This window comes from Pan troglodytes, chromosome 2 (assembly GCF_028858775.2).
Source record: "Pan troglodytes isolate AG18354 chromosome 2, NHGRI_mPanTro3-v2.0_pri, whole genome shotgun sequence".
NCBI classification, from domain to species: domain Eukaryota; kingdom Metazoa; phylum Chordata; class Mammalia; order Primates; family Hominidae; genus Pan; species Pan troglodytes.
The window spans coordinates 28,814,831-28,839,641 of record NC_086015.1 but is presented as its reverse complement, the minus strand read 5'-3'; the positions used below and the strand labels follow the sequence as shown (position 1 = coordinate 28,839,641).

Sequence of the window (24,811 nt, the reverse complement as noted above, 5' to 3'; positions counted from 1 at the left end):
GCCAGGAATGCTACTAAATATCCTACAATACACAGGACAGTAGTGAGGAAGTTGAGTAACCCTGTCCTAGATGAATGCTTCTTAAATGCTACTATGCATCAAGAAGAGGAGTTATTAAACGTCGTATCATTAGATTGCACCTCCAGAGTTTCTGATTTGTTAGGTGGGTTCAGTGTGGAGCCTGAAAATTTACATTACTACTAAGTACCCAGGTGAAGGAAATGCTATTGGTCCAGGGCCAACACTTGGAAAACAATTGCAGAAGGAAAGCTCCACAAAGCAGGAATCATGGTCTCTTTACTCCTTTCCCCAGCAATAGAATGTGGTACAGTATAGTCACTCAAGTTTCTAATTGTTAATAACAGCACCACTACACCATGCACTCACATGATGATTCTGACGCCAAGGATTCTTGGATTACACATTGAGAAACAAGAGTTGTTTGAGCAGCAAATTTCAGATGCCTTCTAGTCCTGTTGACCCCTCAGCTCATTTACTACCAACCAAAGAAGTCGAAGGAGAGTTTGCATGTTTGCCCTGGCAGGCCTAACAATCTGCCCGAGGGGATGCTCAAATTACATCCCCACAGTAAGCTCTGTACAAAAGAAACAAACTGTCAAATGCAAGTCTCTGCATTCTCTATTTACGATGAAACTACACGACCCTACAACCAGCTGTCACACAATTCCCATTTTCAAAAAGGCCAGAGAATTTATTCACACACACACCCTTAGTTCTTCAATCTGATCCTTGAGTGAGGTCTCTAGCATTGTAACATAATTGGGAATCGGTGTGTCTTGAATGTACTTGCACTTCCATAACCACATCTCTGGCAGCTGTCCACTTTAAGATGGTATCTTCCAGGTGCTGCCAATTACCTCTCCTTACATCATTTTCTGGGGGAATATTAAATTCAATTCCTTTTATCCTGTGCCCAAAGCCAACAATGAAGCAGTTGATCTCCATAATTCAAACATGTCTGATATCTTAGATTCAATGGCCCTGTTTAAGACAGGCATTTAATGAAGAACTGGTGAATGAGAAGTTTAATGGCTAAAGTGAAGACACTCCATCTTACAAATCTCTTTTTACTCATGTGGAATCATCAGCCAGTGTTATTGATTTGCATTTAACATTTGACTGGACTTTCTATTGTGTTCAGATGTTAGTATCCTCTGCTGGTGCCTGCAGGCTATTAGTTTCAGGGTAAAGCTTGCTGTTCTGAAAACCAGAGTCTTCTCTACTGAACAGAAAAAGCTGAAGCATTCACGATGGCTCAAAGAACCCACCACATTTTAGATAGCCGTAAAAAGTATTTCACTAGTTGTCTTTATTTTACAACAGTGAGAATTGACATAGAAATAATCAAAATCTATAAAGATACAGTTCATTATTTTATTATTATTATTATTTTAAGATAGAGTCTCACTCTGTCACCCAGGCTGGAGTGCAGTCGCGCGATCTGGGCTCACTGCAAGCTCCGCCTCCTGGGTTCACACCATTCTCCTGCCTCAGCCTCCCCAGTAGCTGGGACTACAGGTGCCTGCCACCATGCCTGGCTAATTTTTTTTTTTTTTTTTTTTTTTTTTTTTTTTTTTTTTTTTTTAGTAAAGACAGGGTTTCACCATGTTAACTAGGATGGTCTCAATCCCCCGACCTCATGATCCACCCATCTCGGCCTCCCAAAGTGCTGGGATTACAGGCGTGAGCCACTGTGCCCAGCCAGTTCGTTATTTTAAAAGCAGCATTATTGAGATATAGTTTATATACCATACAATTCACTTGTATAAAATGTACAGTTCAAAGGTTTTTAGTAAATTTAGAGTTCTGCAGCTGTCACCACAAATTTTAGAACATTTCCATCATCACCACAACCCCCCTAAAAATAACCCTGGGCCAATTTGTAGTTACCCACCACCAGCCCCAAACACTAATTTACTTTCTGTATCTGTAGATTTGCCTTTTTTGAGAATTCCATATAAATGGAATCACACTATTTGTTGTCGTTTATGTCTGGATCCTTTCAGTTAGGAAGATGGTTTTTAAGGATCATCTATGTTGCAGCACATACCAGTACTTCATTCATTTTTGTTGCCAAACAATTAATTGTATAGATATATCACAATTTGTTTATTCACCATTCGGTGGACATTTATTTTTTTTTTGTTGGGCTATTATGAATAATGCTACCATAAATATTTATGTACAAGCCTTTATGTGGACATATTTTCATTTTCCTTGGGTAGATTCCTAGAAATAGAAATCCTGGGTCATAAAGTCAGTCTATGTTTAACTTTTTTTAAATGCCAAACTGTTTTCCAAAGTGGCTATATCATTTTGTAATCCCACCAGCAGTGCATGAGGGTTCCAGTGACTCCACAATCACTGGACCTCCAGAGTTTCTGATTTGTTAGGTGGGTTCAATGTGGAGCCACAGTCTCTCAAATATTTGTTATTGTCTATCTTTTTTACTTAGCCACATATGGTTCACTCTTAATGTTGAAATGTGTCAAACGGTGCTTTCAGATTCGTCCCACAAATATAAAAATACATCCAACATTTATTGGGGGCCTGCTGTATGTAATGTCTTTTAAATATATTACTGTTAACCCATCACTAACAAAATGAGATATCATCTATAGTTTATAAACAAAAAAATTAGGTTCAGAAAACTTAAAATTTCCCCATGGAATTCCAGCAAGCAGGTTGGAAAATCTGAATTCAATGCCACAAAACGTAAATGCAAGAGTTATTTATGCAAAAGTCAAGACATATTTGAAATACAAGTTCCGCTTACTACTCATGGCCAAGATATTTCTACTAATGTCATTAAAAAGAGGAATAAACAATAAATTCAGTTCTTTCTGATGATTATAGATTTTCCTTTGAAGAAACTATACTGAAATTCTAATGAATAATTTCATCTCAAAATTTTCTCTGAACATGTCAAATCCCAAAGCTGTAGTTTTGACTCAGGATTTAACCAGCAAGATATTTATGACAATCAAAACTCAAATGAAACATACTTCATAGCAATGAAAATGCTGAATGGTTTTTATTAACTCTACTAAATCATTTTCTACCATCAAAAGATGTAAATTCTGACAACTGCTGTTCATGTTTGAGTGCTTAAAAAACATTTATTGCCAGTTTCTGGAGTCCCGCCTGTGATTGAAGAGTATTGATGTTTTATCTAGCATGTATTGCATTATGGATAGGCTGTTGGCAGAATGGCAGCCAAAGTCACCGGATGGAACTGCATCAGCTGAAAATCTTTAACTTATCACCTAATCGGGCCACAATTTCCTTTTTTTTTTTTTGAGACAAAGTCTCACTCTGTCACCTAGGCTGGAGTGCAGTGGTATAATCACAGCTCACTGCAGCCTTGACTTCCCCAGAATCAAGCCATTCTCCCACTACAGCCTCCCTGGTAGCTGAGACTACAGGTGCACACCACCATGCCCAGCTAACTTTTTATATTTTGTAGAGGCAGGGTCTCATTATGCTGCCCAGCCTGGTCTCAAACTCCTGAGCTCAAGCAATTCTCCCCCTCTCAAAGTGCTGGGATTACAGGCATGAGCCACCACACCAGGCCTGGTCACAACCTCTTAACCTACCCATGCCCTCTCCTGTCTCCAATATGTCTTCATCTGATCTACCCTTTGTCATTTAAATGGCCATTCTGCTTTCTCTAAGCTAATTCTTCCCTGCCTTGGAGATAATCTAAACACTGGCTTGAAATGATCAACATTTCAGAAAGGATAACTTCATTCCCTTAGGATTCATTATTTGACCTTTTTGACACAGGAGGTTTGCTAATGAGTACTTGCTTCCCTGTTTTGTTTTAGAATATCTGCTGATGTAGTTCCTTGCTCCTCAAAGTATGGCCCACAGACTGGCAGCATCAGCATCCTCTGCAAGCTTGTTAAAAATGCAGAATTTCAGGCCTCATCCTTGACCTACTGATCAGAATCTGCATTTGAACAGTCTCTCAGGTGATTCCTATGCGCTAGGTTATTAACTTTAGCACAGGCTCTCAGGTCTAACCCAAAGACCCAGAACCTCACATTACCCACTTGAAAACCTGCCCCTATCAGGAGTAATAGCAAGGAACATTTATCATTCAGAAAGCACTTCCTACTCTTCTGTCTGCATAGGTTTCTTCCCTCTGCCCCCAAACATGCTAAAGCCACTCCCTATTAAACAACAAAATCTCTTGACTCTGTTATCCCTTTGAGGAAGAATGCAATATTGTTCACATTTATCTACTTCCTGCCCTCGTGGGAGTATCTAACATCCCCATCCTGTTGAGCCCAGAATTGCCTATATGACTTGCTTTGGCCAATGAAATGTAAGCTAAAGTGATATGTGTCATTTCCAAGCAGGAAACATTTCAGGCTTTGCAGACTGTAGGAACTCTCTCACAACTACTCAGCTCTACCTTGGTAGTGTGAAAGCAGCCTTAGAGACTACATGAGTAAATGGGTGACTGTTGCTATGGTCTGAAAATTCATGTGGTGGAAACTTAACCCCCAGTGCAACTGTGTTGGGAAGTGAAGGCTTTGGGGATGTGTTTAGGTCATGAGGGTTCTACCCACATGAATGGATTAATGCTGCTATAAAAAGGGCTTGCAGGAGTGGATCCACTCTCTCTTGCCCTTCAGCCTTCTTCCAGGTAAGGACACAAAAAGGAGGTCTTCAGCAGATGCCGTCATCTTGGTCTTGAACTTCCCAGCCTTCAGAACTGCGAGAAATGTCTGTGCTTTATAAATTACTCAGTCTCCACTATTAATTCTTATACCAGCACAAAACAAAGACAACTCTGCTCCAATGAAGCTTTCTGAGTCCAAGTTTCAAAACTGAGAAGTTATTCTTAGCTCATCTACCACCCTAACTCCATCTACACTAAGCCAAGTATCAAATGCAAAACCACAGAATTTCCACCTGCAAGGATATTTAACATCTTTTAGCTCATTCCCATAATGGATGTTGAATGGGTAAACAGGTATGCTCAAAATGGCCTGCAAGCATATGCTGAAGTGTTGTTTAGTGTTTCTAAGCTCAAGAATGCTGCGATGTGCTTTATGGAGAAAATACCTGTATTTGAGAAGCTTCTTTCAGGTGTGAGTTACAGTCCTATTGGCTGTGAGCTCAATGTTAATCACTGTATACTAAATAAGGTGTCTTTAAACAGAAACACACATAAAACAAGGTTACATATCGCTTAATTGATGGAAATGTTGTAACCAGAGGCTCACAGGAACCTAACCCTATATTTGCTAAGGCAGCAATCTTGGTGACTTTATAGAACATAAGTAGCGAGAATAACTGGAACCAGCAGCTTCTTGAGAGCCATTACTAAGCTCTGCCACAGGCACAGCCATTCTCACTTTGTCCATGAACACACGCGGCATATACAGTAGCTCCCCCCTTATCTGCAGTTTCCCTCACTGAGGGGCAACAATGGTCTGAAAACAGGTAATTATAGTACAATACCATATTTTGAGAGAGACTACAGTTACTTTACTTTTTTTTACAGTATATTGTTATAATTGCTTATTTTTATTAATCTCTTACTGTGTTTAATTTATAAATTAAACGTCATAAACTTTATCATGTATGTATAGGAAAAAACATAATATATAGAGAGTTTGGGACTATTCTCCATTTCAGGCATCCACTGGGGGCCTTGGAAAGTATCCCCTGCAGATAACAGTGGACTACTATAGCCAGAACAGCTGGTTAAGGAAGTGTAAGCAGACAGGTAGATGTTGCAAGACAATGAAATTTAGTGCAAGGCTGTCCAAAGTGAGTAGTAAGGAGGAATCCATAATCAACATCAAATAAATTATTTCTTCTTTGGGTGGCCATAAGGCATAGACAGTCATACCCAGATATAAACACAGTTTATGACAGCCTGAAAGGTCACACTAAGGCCTGAATTTTCCTTTAAGTAACTCTCTAGGACATCGTGAAGTAAAAAACAATCAATCATGGAAACAGATGGGATATAGAATATGCTGCTATGTTGCAATTAGTAAAAGGGGCTATGGATAAAGCAAAACTCATTATGCTGAAAAGCAGAAGCATTGCAAACAGCAAAAGACCTTGTGGTCAGCCACAGCTGTAAACTGAAGGACAGAGGTACCCTTCGTGAGGCAGAGAAAAGGCCAAAAATGATAAATACTTCCCAGGTTGTTCGCAGATGCTCATCCCCAACAAGGAAAAGCATTAAGTAGTACTTAGGCAGGAACTGAGAAGTCAATAGGCTTAAGAATGCTCTGGTCATGACTCAACAGCAGTCACCTATCTTTGTATTTAAAAAAACAGTTAAAAAGAAAGAGAGACAGTATTTGGATTTGATGTGTTTAAAACCTTACAGGGCCAGGCGCCATGGATCACACCTGTAATCCCAGCACTTTGGGAAGCCGAGGCATGCAGATCACTTGAGCCCAGGAATTCAAGACTAGTCTGGGCAACATGGCAAAAACCCTGTCTCTACCAAAAATACAAACATTAGCTGCGCATGGTGGCGCTTGCCTGTGGTCCCAGCTACTTGGTAAGTTGAGGTGGGAGGATCCTTTGAGCTCAGGAGGCAGAGGTTGCAATGAGCCGAGATTGTGCCACTGCACTCCAGCCTGGGCCACAGAGCAAGACCATCTCAAAAAAATTTTAAAAATTTAAAAAGTCTTACAGCACAGAGGAGTGGAGATGTATTGATACTTTATATTTGAAGGCAAAACCCATAATCCTGAAGCATTGAGTGTGGCCCTAAAACGCTCTGTAACTTTGTCAGGGATGAGTAGTCCACTTGCAGTTGAAGTGGCTATGGGGCACCCCTGGTCTTTCCACACATAGGCCAGCTCTACTGCCTTGCTACTCAAAGTATGGTCCACAGCCAAGAAATGCAATATCACTTGGGTATTTGTTGAAAATGCAGACTCTCCAGCTCCAACCTAGAAGTACTGAATTAGCTTGTATTTTAACAAGATTTCCAAGTGATTCACATTTTAAAGCTGGAGCAGCAATGGCCTACAATCATGGTGGCCACCTACCTAGGGCCTGGTGTAAGCACCACAAGTCCCATGCAGTGTGAGAAACCTCTTCATCTCAGACACATCCAGACAGCTGGTCACCCTATTTTATCCCAATTCCACAACCAAACGAAGTTCTCAAATGGAAGACTGAGACTCAAGAGCCACTTAGGGATTATTGTACCCTGAAACAATTTCCCACTGTTTACGGTTTACTTTGGAGTCACATCTGGTTTTATGTGGTCTTCACATAAGGAAAGTAGAACGAGGGTGGAAGAATTCATATGGAAAACTAAGACTTTGAAGAACAATCTTCCTCCACACCCAATCTTCCACTCCAGAATATACCAGTCCAAGGAGTGCATTTTGAAACTGAGCGGAAACAAGACCAGGGGACATTCTTCAGGGGCCTAGAGTCATTCTGTGTGATTGGTTACATTATCACACCTTTCAAAGCCAGGAACAGCTGCTCTTGAACAATGGTTCTCAGACTTTAGCTATGTCAAAAGACACTTGCAGGGCTTATAAAGCACAGACGGCTGGTTCCCACCCTCAGACTACCTGATTCGGTGTGGTCCCAGATTAGCAGCATCCAAAACACAGGGAAGTGAGTGTAGAAGCAGAAGCTCAGGCACCATCCCAGACCTGCTGAGTCAGGATCTCTATTTTACCAAGATCTCCTGGTGATTTGCTTGCACAGTAACCTTTCAGAAGTATTCATATAGAAGACACTCTTACGAATTTGCTGAATCTGCATCCTGTGTATCAATACAACTGCTTAATCTTCTCATTGAGCAAATCTGAATTTCATGCTCTTCTCTTCTTTTTTTTTTTTTTTCCAATTTTGGCCATAGAATAAATGGAAGTTCATTGCCACACAGGTACACAGATTAATTGTTAATAAGCAAGTTACTTTCAACACCAAGATTAGAAAGTGCTCTCACTGACAGTGAAGGAGCATTTGCCCTGGCTCAAGGAACATAAGGTCTTCTGTTCTCTCCAGGGAAGCAGCCACTCAGGGGAAGCCACCACTCTCAGACTAGGGACATCTGGACACAGCCAGTGCCAGCAGCCTGTGTACTAGGCAGACATACTTTGGAATCCCTGCCCTCCACAACAGTTCCTGCAATTTGTTGGCCATACCTCATAGGAAAGTTTGATTCCTGCCAGATTAGCTTACTAAGGAAGAGCATATTCCCTTCTGCAAATAGATAATGCTGATGTCACATTTTCTACCTCTACTTCACTGTTGCCAATAACATAAGGCCACATATCCTGATATTTTCTTCTTTGAAGTCCTTGAACTGGATACCAGTTCTCCTGGAATTTTTTTAAAGAATGGTAATAACTAATATTTATGAAGCACATGTTAAGTGTCAGATATTGTCTTAAATACTTAACATTCCTTATCTTATTTAATCCACACAATAACCCAGGAGGTAGCTACTATGATTAGTCCCATTTTACACATTAGGGAATTTGAGACACAGAGTAGCTAATTAACTTGCCCAAGATCACCCAGCAGGCAGATTGCAGAGCCAGCACATTAATGAAAAAGATGTTAAACCACCAATTTTGTCTTACCTTTTCTTTCTAGAAAGCTCTACCTTAAAAAATAAAGTAATAACAGAGTGTTGCATACAGGAGTAACCCTGTTGCACTGGAGAATGTCTTTTAACCTGCATGCATCTCAGCTCCTCCTGTGGTAAGTGGAATAATAATAAGCACTCTGCCTCTCGCAGAGGTATTGTGTAAGTCTGTGCCTGCACAGTGTAAACCGTAAAAGCACAGGACAAAGACAATGATCAAAGGGATGATAATCACCCCAAATAATTCATTAATTCTCACGACAACCTTGTGAGACACAGGAAATCGACTCGGATTAATTGCTGGCAACTGTTAAAATGTGGCATGCCAAGATTCTATTCTTGTTCTTCAGGTGGGTGGAGGGGGGCTATCTGCTGCAGAGAACTGACTCTCAAGTGGGGGAGGGAATGTCAAACCTTTCCAAGGAGCTGCAGGAGAAACAGAAAAAAGAAACAGGGCTGTTCCCACCTGTACATGAGTGTAGCAATGACTGATAGATGATTGCCAAATCTGGCACATGGATATGTTACATTTCTCAGCCTCCTTTACAGTTAAACATGGCCATAGGATTCAGATTTAGACAATGGGATGTGAGAAAACATGCCCCATCAAAATCTCCCATGCATGATCCTCTCTCTCTCTTGCCCCATCTGCCAACTGAATGTCAATACCCAGAGCAACCTAGGAAACCACACATGGAAGACAGCTGAGCCTTTGTTATCCTAGGTCCCTGAATGACTGTGTGGAATAATCCTTCTTACCTACTGCTCCTTCCTAGTCGAGGTACACCATTATTGCACTGCTTTCTACATATTACGTCACATTTAATTTTATTAAGCCACTGAAATTGGGTATTTATCTGATACCATAGCTAGTATTAGCCAAACCATTGATCAATGTCCCCTTTATCTACAAATCTGCTTTATGCCATTTTAAATATGTCACTCCTAATGCAAATTCCCATGAATAATGATTCCACCTAGGTTAGAAGAGGAAAATATCCTTAATAGATTAGGGGAGATTTTATTCTTATATGGATATTAATCTGATTGTTTTCCTAACTCCTGTGTGGGATTGGCCATCATGGGTAAATGACAGCTTTTATTGTTGAACAGAATAAGAAGAACTGTTTTGCAGCAAGGACAGAGGAGTTTGCTGAAGAGGAAGACGTTGGTCATTGTGATTTCACCATATTTCCAAGACCAAAGCAGACTTGGAAAGTGAGGTGGGATGGCTCCAAAAGTAAGTCACCTGACTTGACAATTTTGCCAAGACAGACCTGGGGAGCAGGGAGAAAGAGGAGGGTGAGAGTGCTAACTCCCTGGGGAAGCAGGTTCCAGATCGCAGGGGTCCAGAGAATATTGGTATGAACTTCACTGAAATATACTCTGTGTATAAGTTGATAAAATTCCATTTAGATATATTTATCACAATCTTATAGATTGAAGAAGTGCCATATTTGATTTGCCCAAGGTCATGCAGAACAATTCATTTCCCAAATCATCAAGGGCCTGCAGTTTTGTTTCTCACAGTCCTCAAGGCAGCAAGTTCTCTCCAGCAATTTCATCTTTCTCTGGGTAATATCTGCTCCCCAGTTTTTTCCCACTGCAGTCACATCGTATGCCAGCCTGGGAACCAACAACTTGGAAATTTGAAACCGATAGAGATTTTGAGACATTAACAGGTTAGTTGCAGATGTGGGAAAATTATAATCCTGGTGCAGTGCCATTGTACCTACTCTTTGTCTTTTATGAGCAAGAAAGACTATCACCAAGAGAAAACTGTTCCCAAAGCACTGTGGCACCAGCCTTGCCAGGCAGGAAAAAGAAAGAAAAAAAAGTGCTCCCAGGCCTTTGTTCTGGCTGCACGCATGTGACAGCTTTCAGAACCTCAGCAGATCTCCTGGCAAGAATGGCAGAGAGCAAACCCGTCCTCCCCATTGGGCAAGGGTAATGCCTCCTGGCAAAGACCTCAAGCACATCCATCTCCCTCCAGGCCCTTCTAGGGCTGCCGTGCATCTGCAGAACAGATGGGAGAGTCTGCTTGTCTGACTGTTGGCTGTTTTATTTCACTCAATAAACATTTATTGAGGATCTACTTGTGCCAAGCCCTAGGCTGAGGGATGTTCTATTGATGTATGGGCAAGTAAGCATGCATTGACCAAGGTACAAGTGCTGAGAGAATATGTGTGTGTGTGTGTGTGTGTGTGTGTGTATCCTCAAATCACCAAAACAACAAAAGAATGGTGAAAAGGAATGGACAACCAACAGCACAGCTGATTGACTTTGTCATAGGAGAAATGTCATGGTCTATCTCAGCGCTTCTCAAACTTGGCTGTGCACACGAATCACCTGGGTATCTTGATAAATTGCAGATTTCAGTGCAGCAGGTCTGGGGTTGAGCCCTAGATTCTGCATTCCTGATGGGCTCCCAAATGATGCTGATGCTGCTCATTGGGGACCATAGTTAGAGTAGTAAAAGGCTCGTCTAATTTTCTTGCTGATCTGATATATTAGTTTGATGGTGTGTGGGCTGGCAGGAGATATATATTGGATTCAAATCTATATGAGGGAAATGAGTGTGTGGAACTCACTTTAAAATGGACCCAGAATGTGCCAGGTACTTTGTCTATGTAAATTCAACTAATTCTCACAGGTCGGTGATGTTACATCTCTTTTACAGTTGAGAAAATGTAAATTCAGGGCAATGAAGTAACTTTTCTGAGGTCCCACAGCTAGTAAGTATTAAAGATAAGATCTGAAATTTAGTCTCCCTGTCTTTTAAAATTAATGTTTTATCTACTTCCCTAAGGGGTCTCTTCATCCATTTAAGTTGGTTCCTGTCTGGAAGAGATGGTTTGAAGCACCAGATTTTGAATTGGGAGCTGCCATCACATAGCCCCTTGACAGTCAGTGAAACCTAATATGGAATTCTCTGCTCAGCAGCATTGCTCAATTAATCCAATTTTTAAAGCATGGTTATCATTAAAACCTCTAGGTGAATGTTAAAAAAAATACTGTATTCACTGGTTTTCCCTTCGTGGTAATGATCTGACAGCAGTGAACAGGTATCAGTATCAAGAAGGTGATGGATTTCTGTCATGTCAGAGCAAAGGAAATAATAATGATAATAAAGGCCAAAGGTGAGATCTCTTCCACTCTGAGAAGAAATACTGTGAGGACTGTTTACCAGGAGCCATGGGCTCAGCCCGGCAGCCTCCAGAGAACGAACATGTGACTATCGTTATGTGGCCCAGCCAAGTATTCAAAATATATTGGGTTTCATGGTTAAAGAATTATGTTTATTGTTTCCTCTAATCAATTTTACTTCACAAAATAAAGAGTGATATATCACTCTTAAGTTCTCGGAAGAAAGGAGTGTCAGAAACCTTACAAATAAAGTATGTGTTAAAGAAAATGGGTATAGAGTGGGCTGTGAACTGAAGAGAGGATATATGGCCCACTCTTTAAGCTCATAGGAAATTGTGACCTCGAAAAAGTACCCATGATTTCTCAAGAGGACTATTACTTAACAAAATCTCCACAATAACAAATGAATAACGGCCTGCCAAAGAATATAAATAGAAAAGGATTTAATAAATATCCCATAGTTATGAGATTATTGGCCAAGGGAGTCTAGTGCTAATAAGATCACTCCCTCAACCCTCAAATCAAATTCCTCACAAAATCATATTCATATTACTAACCTTTATGAGGAGAGAAGATAATCCTCTATAATTTTCAGCCCAACTGGCATTTATTTTTCTATAAAGGAAATAAAGAAATCAAAACGATAAAATAATTCCATTTTGAAGTAGTTTTTAATGTGCTGACCTAACTATAGCTTTGAATTTATAATGGAATAGTTTATATGTTTTATATCTAAAGACAATGAATCTCTGATAAAACCCGAAAAATGAAAATAATCTGAATTATTTTCTATCACTTGCTTATTTCCATAACTGTAGCCTGTCTTGGGCAGTTCTCAGTCTTTTCCCTCCCTACTTCATTCTATTACTCTCAGGAATGTTGCTCAATAGAAAATCGAACCAACAAAAATGGAGAATTCTTAATGCATCATTAGATCTTTGGAGCATGTAAATAGACTGCATCAGTTAAAGGGGTCCAGGAATATATTTTCTGTCTTCTAATTATTAAAACTAAAAAGAGAGCATTTCTCAATAGGTTCTTTCATATTTAATTTTATTAGTTCTATGTAATTATATTTAAGATGAAGGATATAAAGTTCACTAAATAGCATTAATAAATGTAAAATAATAATTTCTAAAATGTGTGCAGTGTGTATATGCTATTTTTAAACCTTGCACATCTATTATTCTTCATAGATATACAACTGCTGCTTATAATTATGAAATATGTTTGCTAATTATTTCATTAGTAGTAAACCAGTTTTATTAGTTGTTGTTTGTTATTACATTAGAGACATTTTTAAAAGACTATTAGGATTAGAATTATGTAATGAATTTGCCTTCTGTTGGTCTACTTGTTTTTTACTAATCTAAAATATCAAATGGACAGAATAGTGTTCAATTTTGATACAGTAGTTACTATAAATTTGGTTTCATTTTTCCCCTTTGAAACAGAATTCTCAACATAACCTTTCTATATATGGGATTTCAAAACTGCAACACACTGTCTGTAATATCCTAAATTGAACAAGGACTTCCTGATCCACTACAGCAGTTTGAGTAATGGTTACATCTAAGCAGCAATTCTGACCAATTACAAGCACATGGTCATGGGCTGTGACTGAAGAGCAGGGTTTGTGTATGTATGATCTATGTTGACACTATTTCTGGAGCTATAGCAGGTAAACTCCTTTCTCCTAGTTAGGTTTTGAAATCTTATGTAATATTTTTAGAGACAACACCTTAGGTGGGAAAAATGGGAAAACGTCCATGGAATTGTTGAATTGAGTATACAATAAAGTTCAAGAAAGCAAATGGGGAAACATTTGGTTTTGATTGATGGTTTTTGTGTTTTACAGCATCTCCTGGACACTTATCTACAGCCAAAAAATATTTTAATGATATTTCAATTAGGATGTCTTTCTGTACTCTCTCTCCACACTACTGCCCCATTGATCTCCAAAATACTGTGCAAAACCCCTCATTGCATGTGAATCACAGTGCATTGTGGCATTTGTCTTCCTAGCTAGAACATAACTTTCAAGACGCTAGGTGCTATGTGTGTGTGTTTCTTTTGTTTTTAGCCCCTACATCTAGTATATCTGGAAAAGGATAGATGTCCAGTAAACTTTTATTAAGTGATTTGGAAGTGGTTGTGCTCAATGTTATCTTTACATTTGTGCTCCAAGTCATCTTTGCATTTTCTTTTCTTTTTTTTTTTTTTTTTTTACTCTTACTCATGCCTAACTAAAGAAAATGGTTCTGTAGGGGCAACAGCAAATACTAACCATTTACATTCCAATGCTATAAAAGACATTTACTTACATTGTTTCAGGCAACCCTTTCAAGCCCATGAGTTAGGAAACTTGGTTTTATATGTCATACAAAAGAAATCTAAAGCTCAGAGAACTTATGTATCTTTTCCATATACATGGTTTAGCTGGAATGTTGTGAAAGCAATACTTGCATCAGGTCCTTAGGCATCAAGTCCAAAACTGTCACTACGAACCCACAGCAACCATCATTCCTTGCTGGGCATTTCTGGGGAAAACCCTCCAACCACCTCAGCTAAGGGGGCAATAGACAGAGAAGCAATGGAGGATCAACTGATTCAAATTCTAACTATTCTGTGCCTTTATACCTTCACAGCTCCATTTAATAAGTGACAGATAAACATTGATCCCATCTAGGCAGTTACAAGTCTGTTATTTTTAAATCCACAGCATAAGAATTGATGGTGGTTGATAAGTTGCCAGGTGTCCAGATCTAGAATCTTGTTACAAGAACCATAGCAGTAATACTTAAGTGCTTTAAAAGTATCATCCATTTAATCTTCACAACAACCTCTGAATTAGGTGCTAATTATATCATTCTGCAGGTGAGAAAACCTACACTCAGAAAAGTGAAATAATCTTGCTGGAGGTCATTTATCTGGTGAGTGGTAGAGCCCTAACTCAAAGTCTTATTAGTTTGAGTCATAGAGCTGTGCTCTCAGCTATGATACCATCCAATCCCCTGCTCCCACTCAGTTGGAGACATTTTCTAAAACCTTATGAACCTTAAACTCGATTTGTAGGATAAATTTTTCGAGCCTCTTCATGCACTTCAATTCATTCTTTTAAAATTATTTTTAAATTAGTATGCATTTTAAAAGGATATTCTCTCCCTAGTTCTAAACACGAGTATAATTTTGTGACAATCTGGATTTGTGCTTCAATTATCCAAACTGTTTCTTCCCCCACCACCCACCCCTTTTTTTTTTTTTTTTTTTTTTTTGAGACAGCATCTTTGTCCGTAGCCTAGGCTGGAGTGCAGTGGCATCTCGGCTCACTGCAACCTCTGCCCCTGGGGTCAAGAGATCCCCCCACCTCAGCCTCCCAAGTAGCTGGGACCACAGATGTGCACCGCCATACCCAGCTAACTTCTGTATTTTTTTTTTTTTTCAGAGACAGGGTTTCTCTGTGTTGCCCAGGCTGGTCTCGAACTCCTGGGTTCAAGCAGTCCTCTCACCTCAGCCCAAAGTGTTGGGATCATAGGCGTGAGCCACCATGCCTGGCTTCCTTCCCATTTTTTTCAAATTCAGTGGATAATTCATCACAATTTATCCTTATCCCTTTTACTTGTGGAAACCTAAACCTAAAAAGTATAAATCAAGAAAAAGTGGTATTCTAGGCACTCAAATAAGGTTAAACACTCAAGAACAGCACTGCAGCAGTATCTTCCTTATTTTTTGTTTATATTTTTTACTATGGATTAACAAAAGTAGACCACTAAAGTTGCATGCACTTTTACTTCTGAAAGCTGAAGCCACGAACTTCCTAGTCTTACTATATTGGAGTAAATTAGTATCTTTGTCAATGCCAATTCCTAAATTGAGTATTTTCTATCATATTAAATACTTTTTTACTCAAATATGTACTTTAGTCCGTATGACTAAAACCATAAATTGCTAACCGGCAGCCCACAAGCCAAATTTCATCCCATAATATATTAGGTTTTGGTGCTTCTTTTGTTTTTAATTTTGATTTAGTTGGCATTAAAAAAAAAAAAAACAACCTGGAGATTTTACACAGATTTCCAGAGTCACATAAAAATTCAGATTTCTAAACCCTCATATAATTTGTCATTACTAGGCTGAAATTGCTCCAAAGTAAACAAGTGCCTGGAGCTAAGTTAGGGCTGCCCTCTTTCATGTTCTTAATCCATACTGCTATTGCCATATATTATTGCTACCTCCCTTCTTGACTCCTGACTCCTGAAGGCATTTGAATGTTCCATCCCAGTACATGAAGTATTCTTTGTTTATTTAAGCTTACTTTTTGGAGGCCACATCTCATAAAATTAAATAAACTATTTCTGTTTTGTTTAATACCACGGCTATCTTTACTCTGCAGTGGCTTTATTACAGGATGTACTAGAAGATCATTGCTTTGTCCTTTGCCAAAAGCTTATAGCTTTCCAATATACTTGTCAAGCTATAGTGTCTGATAGTTTTTAGGTTCTCTGGTCTGTCTCAGTTGACAACCATATCATCAGAGGTAGACTTCATGGGCCCTGGTAAGCAAAATTCTGGCCATGCTATCTGTCACTCTGATATTGCTCCTGTGAATATGTTACCTTTCATGGCAAAAGAAATTTTGCAGATGTAATTAAAGTTACTCATCAATTGACCTTAAAAAAGGAGATATTATCCTGGATTATCTAATCACACAAGCCTTCAAAAAGCTGAGAACTTTCTCTGGCTGCAAGTAGAAGAGATGTAGGAAAAGTGGAAGTCAGAGAAATTGGAAGTACAAGGACTCACTGTTGCTGACTTTGAAGAAGGATAGAGCCAAAGAATGACTCTGAAAGTTGAGAATGATCCCCAGCCGACAGCCAGCAAGGAAATAGGGACTTTAGTCTTAGAACCACACGGAACTGAATTCTGCCAACAACTTGAACAAATCTGAAGGCAAAATCTTCTCTTAAACCTCTACATAAAGGTTCAGGGTAGCTGATGCCTTGATTTTTGGCCTGGTAAGCCTGCCTGGACTTCTGACTTATGGAAACGGTGATATAGTGAATGTGTGATGTTTTCAGCCATGAATTTTGTGTTAATGTGTTAAGGCAGTGATAGAAAACTAATACAGGCTTCATGGCCACTGGTGACCCTAATGAGTAATATCAGAAAACCTCAGAATGCTTCATTCACAGCAATCACTGTTTCCTTTTTGGTGTGACTTTGTCATTAATCATTTATGTTTCCAAGCCAATTCTGGTGATTTAGATCCTGTACTAGTTTTCGATCTGTGCCATAACAAAATTAACACAAAGAGAAAATAAAAGGGCGAAAATCAGTACTGAGAAAATAAACTGAGTACTGTGAAAATCACATAGAATCTGAACCTCTTCAATTTAAATGTTTCAGCACTATCTCTTTTAACTGTAATATTGAATATATTCATATGTGAAGCAAGCAAAAAGCTATCTACTCTAAGTTTTACTTCTTTATTAAATTATCAAAAGAAAACCACAATTGTCATTGTGACAGTGAAACATTTAATACAGTTCTCAAATTAAATGCAGAACACATTTACAGAAGCCATCAATTTGGGATCTTCTTTGTCAAACTCTGTTTTTCAAACAATATTTTAGTACTAAGCCTTATTTCACTAGTGGAAAAATCTTAAAGAAGACAAGACTATATATTCACTCAACACAAGACTGTTTAAACTTTACTCACCTCTGTGATCTCTACCAGTTGCCGATGACCACATTATTCATGGTTTAATACCAGGAAGATGTGGGATCTGCAAGTAAAGTATTCTCCACCTTGGATATTACTTGGCTAACTCAAGTCATTCATCCATTAAACAAAGGAGGCCAATGGATAAGGTCAAAGAGGTAAACTATATGATAAGGTTTTCTTCATAGGACATATTGCTATCTGAAATTATCATATTATTTGTCTAATTTATTGTGATATATGTCTCCCAACAGAACGTCAGCCCCAAGGGGCTGGTGAATTTGCCTTCCTGTTTATTGATGGACATCCAACCTTTAGACTGGTAGATGCTCAATAAATACTTATGAAATAAATACATATATAAATGATAAAAAATCTAGGTCAGCATCCAGAAGTTCCGATATACTACCGTTATTCACATTCTCTAATTTGTTTCTGTCCCTCTTTTTCCTAACGCGAATTTTTCCAAAGTATCTTCATTAAAACGGTAAATCCTCTCCTTGTGCATTTATTCAACAAACACTATTGAGCACCCTGGATATTCCCTGTCTCGCTCAAGAATCATTTACTCATTCATTTATTGATTTATTCAACAAAGGAGGCCAAGGATGAGGTCAGAGAGATAACAGGGGCCAGATCATAAAGAGCTTGGTAGGACACTGTAAGGTCTTGGGCTTCTAGTAAGAGTGAGATGGGAAGCCATTTGGAGGATGCTGACACAATAAATGTCATATTCTGATTAACATTTTATTAAGGCCAATGTAGCTATTATGTGAGGCAAGGGTAGAAACAGGATCTCCAGTCATGAAGCTGTTGGAATACTCTCATGTTTTTTGACTGCCAGTGTTTTCATGTAATTCAAACTAGGTTCTTGAACAAACTTTGCTAGAAAACAGGAGTCATATTTGAAACTCTTAAAAGACACACAGTACTGATTGCCAGCTGTCCTCTCTTATATCCAGTCCCTTGCCACGTATAGGATCCTGGGACATTGCTGCTGCAAATAATTAGAGACCTAATTCCAATTGCCTCCATTCACAAAAGAGGAGATTTTGCTTTGCTCATTCCTTGGTGGTCAAGGTTCATTTCCTTTACACAATGCTATCTTATTTCTCTTCTGCTCAGATCTAGCATTATCCACATTCACTCTCTCAAAAGACAAACTATACCATGCTTACCTAAAAATGTTAAAGTGCATTGTCCTGAAAGAGAACACAGAGCATTTGCAGAGCCACTCAAGTCTTTTCCAAAGCCCATGATGCTTAGGTCATCCCAGACTGAAAATCCCACTTGTTTTCAGGCTTCCCCAGTAGCCACGTTGAAGAGACAGTCTATGGTGAATTGCCTCTATCATGCTTTCTTGTGAAGGATGTAATCTTAAGTGGACTCAACTGACCTATATAACTTGGGCCCCCGGGCCAATGAATGCAACTTTCACCACCCATTGTTTCTTTGAGGTGTGTCCATATTAATGTAGATACTGTGGCTTCTGGGCATCTCGACAGCGCTCTATCATTATGAATATATTCATAGATATAGAATCTGGCTGTTACTGGGGAGGTGCCCTACTACAGACTACAGAATAAAGAACAGCAGTTAAGAGGATCTGAATTGCCACTCCCATGCTTTTGGTTCTGCAACCTTTGTTCCAGTCATTTAACCTTGTTAAGGCTGTTTCTTTACCCTATAATATTAGCCTACTGGGTGTGAGTAATAAATGTAATAACATTTGCCAAGCTTTTAGTACAGAGTCTGGCACATACAGAGCACTCAATCAATATTAGTAATCATCATTTAAAAGCCGTTACTCTAATTTTCACCATCCCTGTGAAGATGGACATGAATCTTCCAAAATGGTACCTGAATTCAGGAAGTTATTTGCTTGGCTTGCTACCTTTCTGCCACCTGCTTGTAAAAACAACAGTATTGGAAAAGGGGCATTCTAGAGCATGGTAGCATGGATCCACAGACACATTTCATCAGTTCTCTTTCTTCCATCTTTTCTATGTTTACTTATTGGCATAGGTGAAACCGAGACAAGACTTTAAACTTCTTGATATAAGTTTGACATGATGAATGCAAAGACCACCAAGTACAAAAGGCAAGAGCAATGCTGTAGATTAAATCCTATAATGGTGGAAACAGCCAGGGCAAAACTCACACATATATTTTTATTTTGTTTGTTTTTGCTTATATAAGAGTGATGAAGAAAGACAATTTAAAAGGATAAGGGACAGAAGAAGGGAAGAGAGAATGGAAAGGCACAGCAGAAAGTGAAGAAAGAAAAAGGAAGAACTGAAGACGAGGAAAGAAATAAATAGGGGAAAAAAGGAAAAAGGAAAGGAAGAAATAAAAGGAAAAGGGAAAGTTACTATGAGACTGGTTCTACAGCCCAGAGCAATGCAAAAGCAAAAGCCAGGATCAGCACAAAAAGACTAACAGAGAATATAAAGTGGGCTTACAATTGAACAAATTCTTCTTGCAGTCCTGTGACTCTTTTGTGAATAAAACTGCTTCTATCCCTAGAAAATTGAAACTTAGATTTTTCTTGACCTTCGAGTCCAATGATACCACTGAATGATCACTTGACTCTTGTTTACATGATTACATTGACATCATCACTGCTCTTTTGAGAGAGGTAAAACCTTCCACATCTCAGATGTACCACATACAAAGTGAAGTGAACTCAAGGATGCCGGTTATGCTCAGAACAGTGGCTTCCTAGTGAAAGAGGGGAAGCCTGCTACAACAGTTCTGGGGTTGACATTGATGATACTTCTCACTCAAATATTTTGCTTTCATTTTTATTTTTTGTCAAAAAAAATCTGTATACAACATTGAACATGCTTGATTCTCAGTCTCTTAAACGTATTTCTAGGTTTTTTATTATATGTACTCTGCTGGCCAAGAGAAAAAACAGGCTATTCAAGATTATGATTATTTAAATTTGCTTTTTTTTAGTGGTAGAAATTAATCTGATTTTATTTTCCTAAAATTAACAATCAAACATAGTACTGTGTTCCAAATTTGGCAAAAGTGAAATTCCATAATCTGTCGCTTTAGCGTGGGATCCACCAAGCATATTTCTCAGCTCACAAAGGACTTCTACCTTGGAACATATCCAACCTCTTAGTATTAAATTGGTGAGTTACCATGAAAGGTATAAGCTCTTTCTTAATTGATGTTCAACCTCCTAACATTAGATTGCGTGAAACTTATATAATCTGCAAAATATAGCCAATCAGTTTATCTTTAAATAGTGATACTAGTCACACACATCTATCATGTCAGGACAAAAATAATAGGTGAAAGGTGATATTGACCTGGACACTAGGGGTTATGATAGAGGTGAACAAAGGTGAGATATGAGCAGGGGTATTAGTCCAAAATACTTATCAACTGGTATGGCTAGAGCACTGGCCAATCAGAACAAATGCAGACTATAATCCACCAATACTGGCAGGTCTACCTGTGGGTATCAGGCACATGCCTACCTTGGACACAATGTACATGATGAATTAAGAAATAATTGAGGCAAAGGAATAAATCTAAGTTTCTGAACTGAACAATTAGTATGGTACTGTCATTTCCCCAAATGAGGAAGACTAAAGAGAATAATTTTAGGAGGTTGTTTGTAGTGATAATATAACCTTTAATTTTGGGTGTAAAATGTTAGATATGCTTGGGAAACATCCAAATGGAGACGTTAAGTGGGCAATTGAATAGATGTTGCTGAAGCTCAGAGGCCAGGAATGGATTAGAGACATAAATTGAATTGTTGTATGGATAAGACTTAAAACCATGAGAATGAAAGATATTACCTAAAGCGGAAGCTGGGGAGGGAAGAGGAAGGCAATATAAAAAGATGGGCCAGAATATAGCCCTAGTGTTGGTAAGATCCAAGCTTTATTTAGAGATGAGATCATGAAAGTGGAGTCAGCTGGGAAATAATAAACCCCAAAGAGGAGAATTAAAGACATACAGTCTCACAGAAGCCACCAAAGTCACTGAAAGATGCCAACAGAATATACCTTATGACAGAAAAGGGACGAGTCAGCTCTGTCCAATGCTTCAAGAAGTTGAGTAAGAGTGCAGATCGCTGCTCAGTAGTCACTGCTGACGTCAAGAGAAGTTGTTTTCATAAGCGGTGGAGGCAGAAGCCACACTGGAGGAGGACAGACAGTAAGGTAGAGAGGAGGTGGAGATAAGCATGTGGAGATTAACATGTGCAGACAAGCCTCACCAGAAGTTTGACAATGACACGGAGAAAAGAAATGAGGTAAGGGATGCTGAGAAGTATGGGATCCAGAGTTTGTTTTAAACATAGAAGACATTAAAAATATGTTGACATGTAATTGTTGTAACAACTCCATGATTTAGGGAAGTGTTATTTCTCTCATTTATCAGATGAGAAAACTGAGGTTCAGAGAGGTTAAATAACTGGATCAGGTTCTCGTAACTAGTAAGAAAAAGAGCTGAAAGTTGAGTCTAGCCTATTTCATTCCCAAGTTCTAGGATAGGTGGACACTTCTCATATTTTATTGCATTTATTTTCCCACATAACTGTTTTCTCATTTTAAGAATTTTATTTTTAATTGACATTAATTATATATATATATATATATATATATATATATATATATATATTATGGGACTCAATTTTTTCTAAATACAGGGGATGAGTCTAACTCATCCTTGAATCCCCAATACATAGTACAATATCTAGTCATTAATAATGGGTACTTTAAAAATGCATATTGCATAAATGAATAAACAAATAAGTTTGTAGCCAACTAACTGCTAAGAACTTACCCCAATCTTACACAGTCACCAGGCTCCACTGTAATGAACAGCTTACTTCCCACTTAAAAATTTTTTTTCTCTGTACTTGAAATATATACAAAGTCCTTATTCTCACATGGAATCTATTCTCAGGTAATACTGATTTCACTGTGCTGTTCCACATGAGATCAGCATATTTGTATGGGAAGGAAAAGGGATATTCAATCACTGTGATATTTTATGAGCCTGGTAATAATAAATAGATATTTTTAAACATTCATGTGCTTGATTGATCCTTCTTAACCACATGTTTTGCTCAGCTGTTTTGCTGGCATTTTACTTTAGAGCCTTTTTAAAGCAGTTATTATTTTTTCCCTTTATCATATGAGTAAAGAAGTTTTCACAAATGTCCCTAAGGTTAAAACAATGCACAATACTTTTAAAATGTGTGAACTCTGATGATTGTCTTTAGATGTTAATAACTTAAGTTTCTGCTGAAATAATTTTGTTTTGAACTTCTTCCAATAAACTCCTTCCTTCTCACGTTCAGAAAATTTAACCTTTGAAAGTCTGAACAGAAAGAAATAGTTATTCAGATTAACAAAACTGCTTCATCACACAACGTGTAGCTCTTCAATTTAGTTTTGTTATGATTTGCTAGCAAAGAAGTTTAGGGTCTGTCCATCTCCTAATTACGTATATATTGTTAAAGCTACCTGAGCCAAGTTAAATAAAATAAGGATGCCTAAAGTAGGTTAAATTTCCATTCTGATTATTTGCAACAGTTTCTAACCCCACAGTTTTTTTTTTTTCCTTCATGCTTAAGGTAAGAATTACCTACTAGTTCCCCCCCCACCATATCTACAAGCATCATGTATTTTTTTTGTCCAAGAAGGAATATACTATACAATTTAGCTATTCATTTATGCAAATGATGGTAAACAGAATTATAAAGACAGATAATAAACAGCAAATGAGGTTATTTTGTTTCACGCTTTATGTTGTCAGAGTTCTGAGCATGGTTTAGTGTTTTCTATTCATGACTTTATATTACCAAATTACTCCCTGATGGCGTCTCAGATGTGCTTTTGTCTGCAAATGAGAAGGAATAAAATACCAGGACATTAACGTTAAATTACAATCGTTAATGGCGTAAATACGAAAATAATTACTGCATCATACCATCAATTGTTATGTGTTCATTACTGAAGTTCTTGTAAAGCCTTCATTTTCTTGTTACAATTATTTTTTGCTTTATTTTTGTCTGGCTATTTTATAGCCCTGACAGTACTTTAGCAACATTCAGCAGTTACACAAGCCATTTAATCCGGCTCAAAGCTTCATTTAAACTTCATTTAGCTGCATTTTATTTGTGTATATATGCCTTTTACTTCCTTCTGACAGTCAAAAGGTACTTCTGGAGTAGGTGCTGCAAAGATGTGTCAAAGGAGACTATCTAAAACCAGCAATAAACTTCAGAGAGGGTTTTAGACTTACTTTAACATGGCTCGATAAGATACCTTTATTAAATAATCTAACTTATTGCACCCCCATCCTGTAAAATTTTAGCTTCAGGGCTCTTTTCTTCTTCTTCTCCTACTTCTAGCACCTCTTTTAAAAATTAATTTATAAATCTGCGTCCAATTAGGCAAGATGCTTTTAAATCTCGGCTCTCGACTCTCTCCCATTCGGTTTCTTATCCTCCGCTCCGCCTCACCTGTCTTTCTCCCGCTCCTACCTCTTTCCTCTTCTCTCAGCGGTCCCTCCATAACTGGCAAGACAGGGACCCCCTCCAGATAGACAGACGGACAGACACACACACACACACCCCACACTCTGGCCGCCTGGTCCTGAAAGGGTCGTCCAAATGCACCCTTTTGTCTGTTCCACTCCGCGACCATCACTTCGCCTCTGCCTGCTTGCCTCCGGCTGGGAGTGTCAGGGAAACTCACCCCGCGCTGAGAGCTGGAAGGGGGCGGGGCGGAGGGGTGTGGAGGCACAGCGGGCGGTCCAGCACCCGAGCATCCTTAGCCACGGCGCGCGCGCACGTACACACACACACACACACACACACACACACACACACACACGTCTTCTGTCACCTGTTCACTTTCAACGCCAGCTCTAGCTCTAGGTAAAACTTATCCCTCGTATCCACCCCCACCCCCACCTCCGGGAGTCCACCTACAAGACATCGGCGTGCACACCTTTTTCAAAATATCTGGAGGGAGAAAAGTGCACACTGGGGCACACTGCAATTACATAGATTCCTAGTACCTCTCTCTTCTCTGTTTTTCCGCCCATCGTCTCTACAATCACACACAGCCTCTTCCTGCCAAAGCGCTCACACAGCAAGAACCCCTTCCCGGCTGACAGTCCAGGCTTAGAGCGTCAGCCTCCAGGGCTCGGTGCCTGGCCGCGTCCTTGTGTCCGGCGCCAAGCCCCTAGTACTCTTCTCCAACTCCTGCCATGTGCAGCCTGGCGCTACCCGCTCCCTAGGCCCAGCCAATGCTCAAACTTTTTCTCGCCCTTTCT

The 24,811-nt window shown here is 39.0% G+C and overlaps 1 protein-coding gene across 1 annotated transcript in view; it reads right to left on the bottom strand.

Annotated features, from left to right (window-relative positions):
• The window catches only part of RARB (retinoic acid receptor beta), a 769,542-nt gene that overhangs the window by 744,074 nt on the left and 657 nt on the right, over positions 1-24,811 (bottom strand). The gene's annotated exons all lie outside the window — the stretch shown is intronic.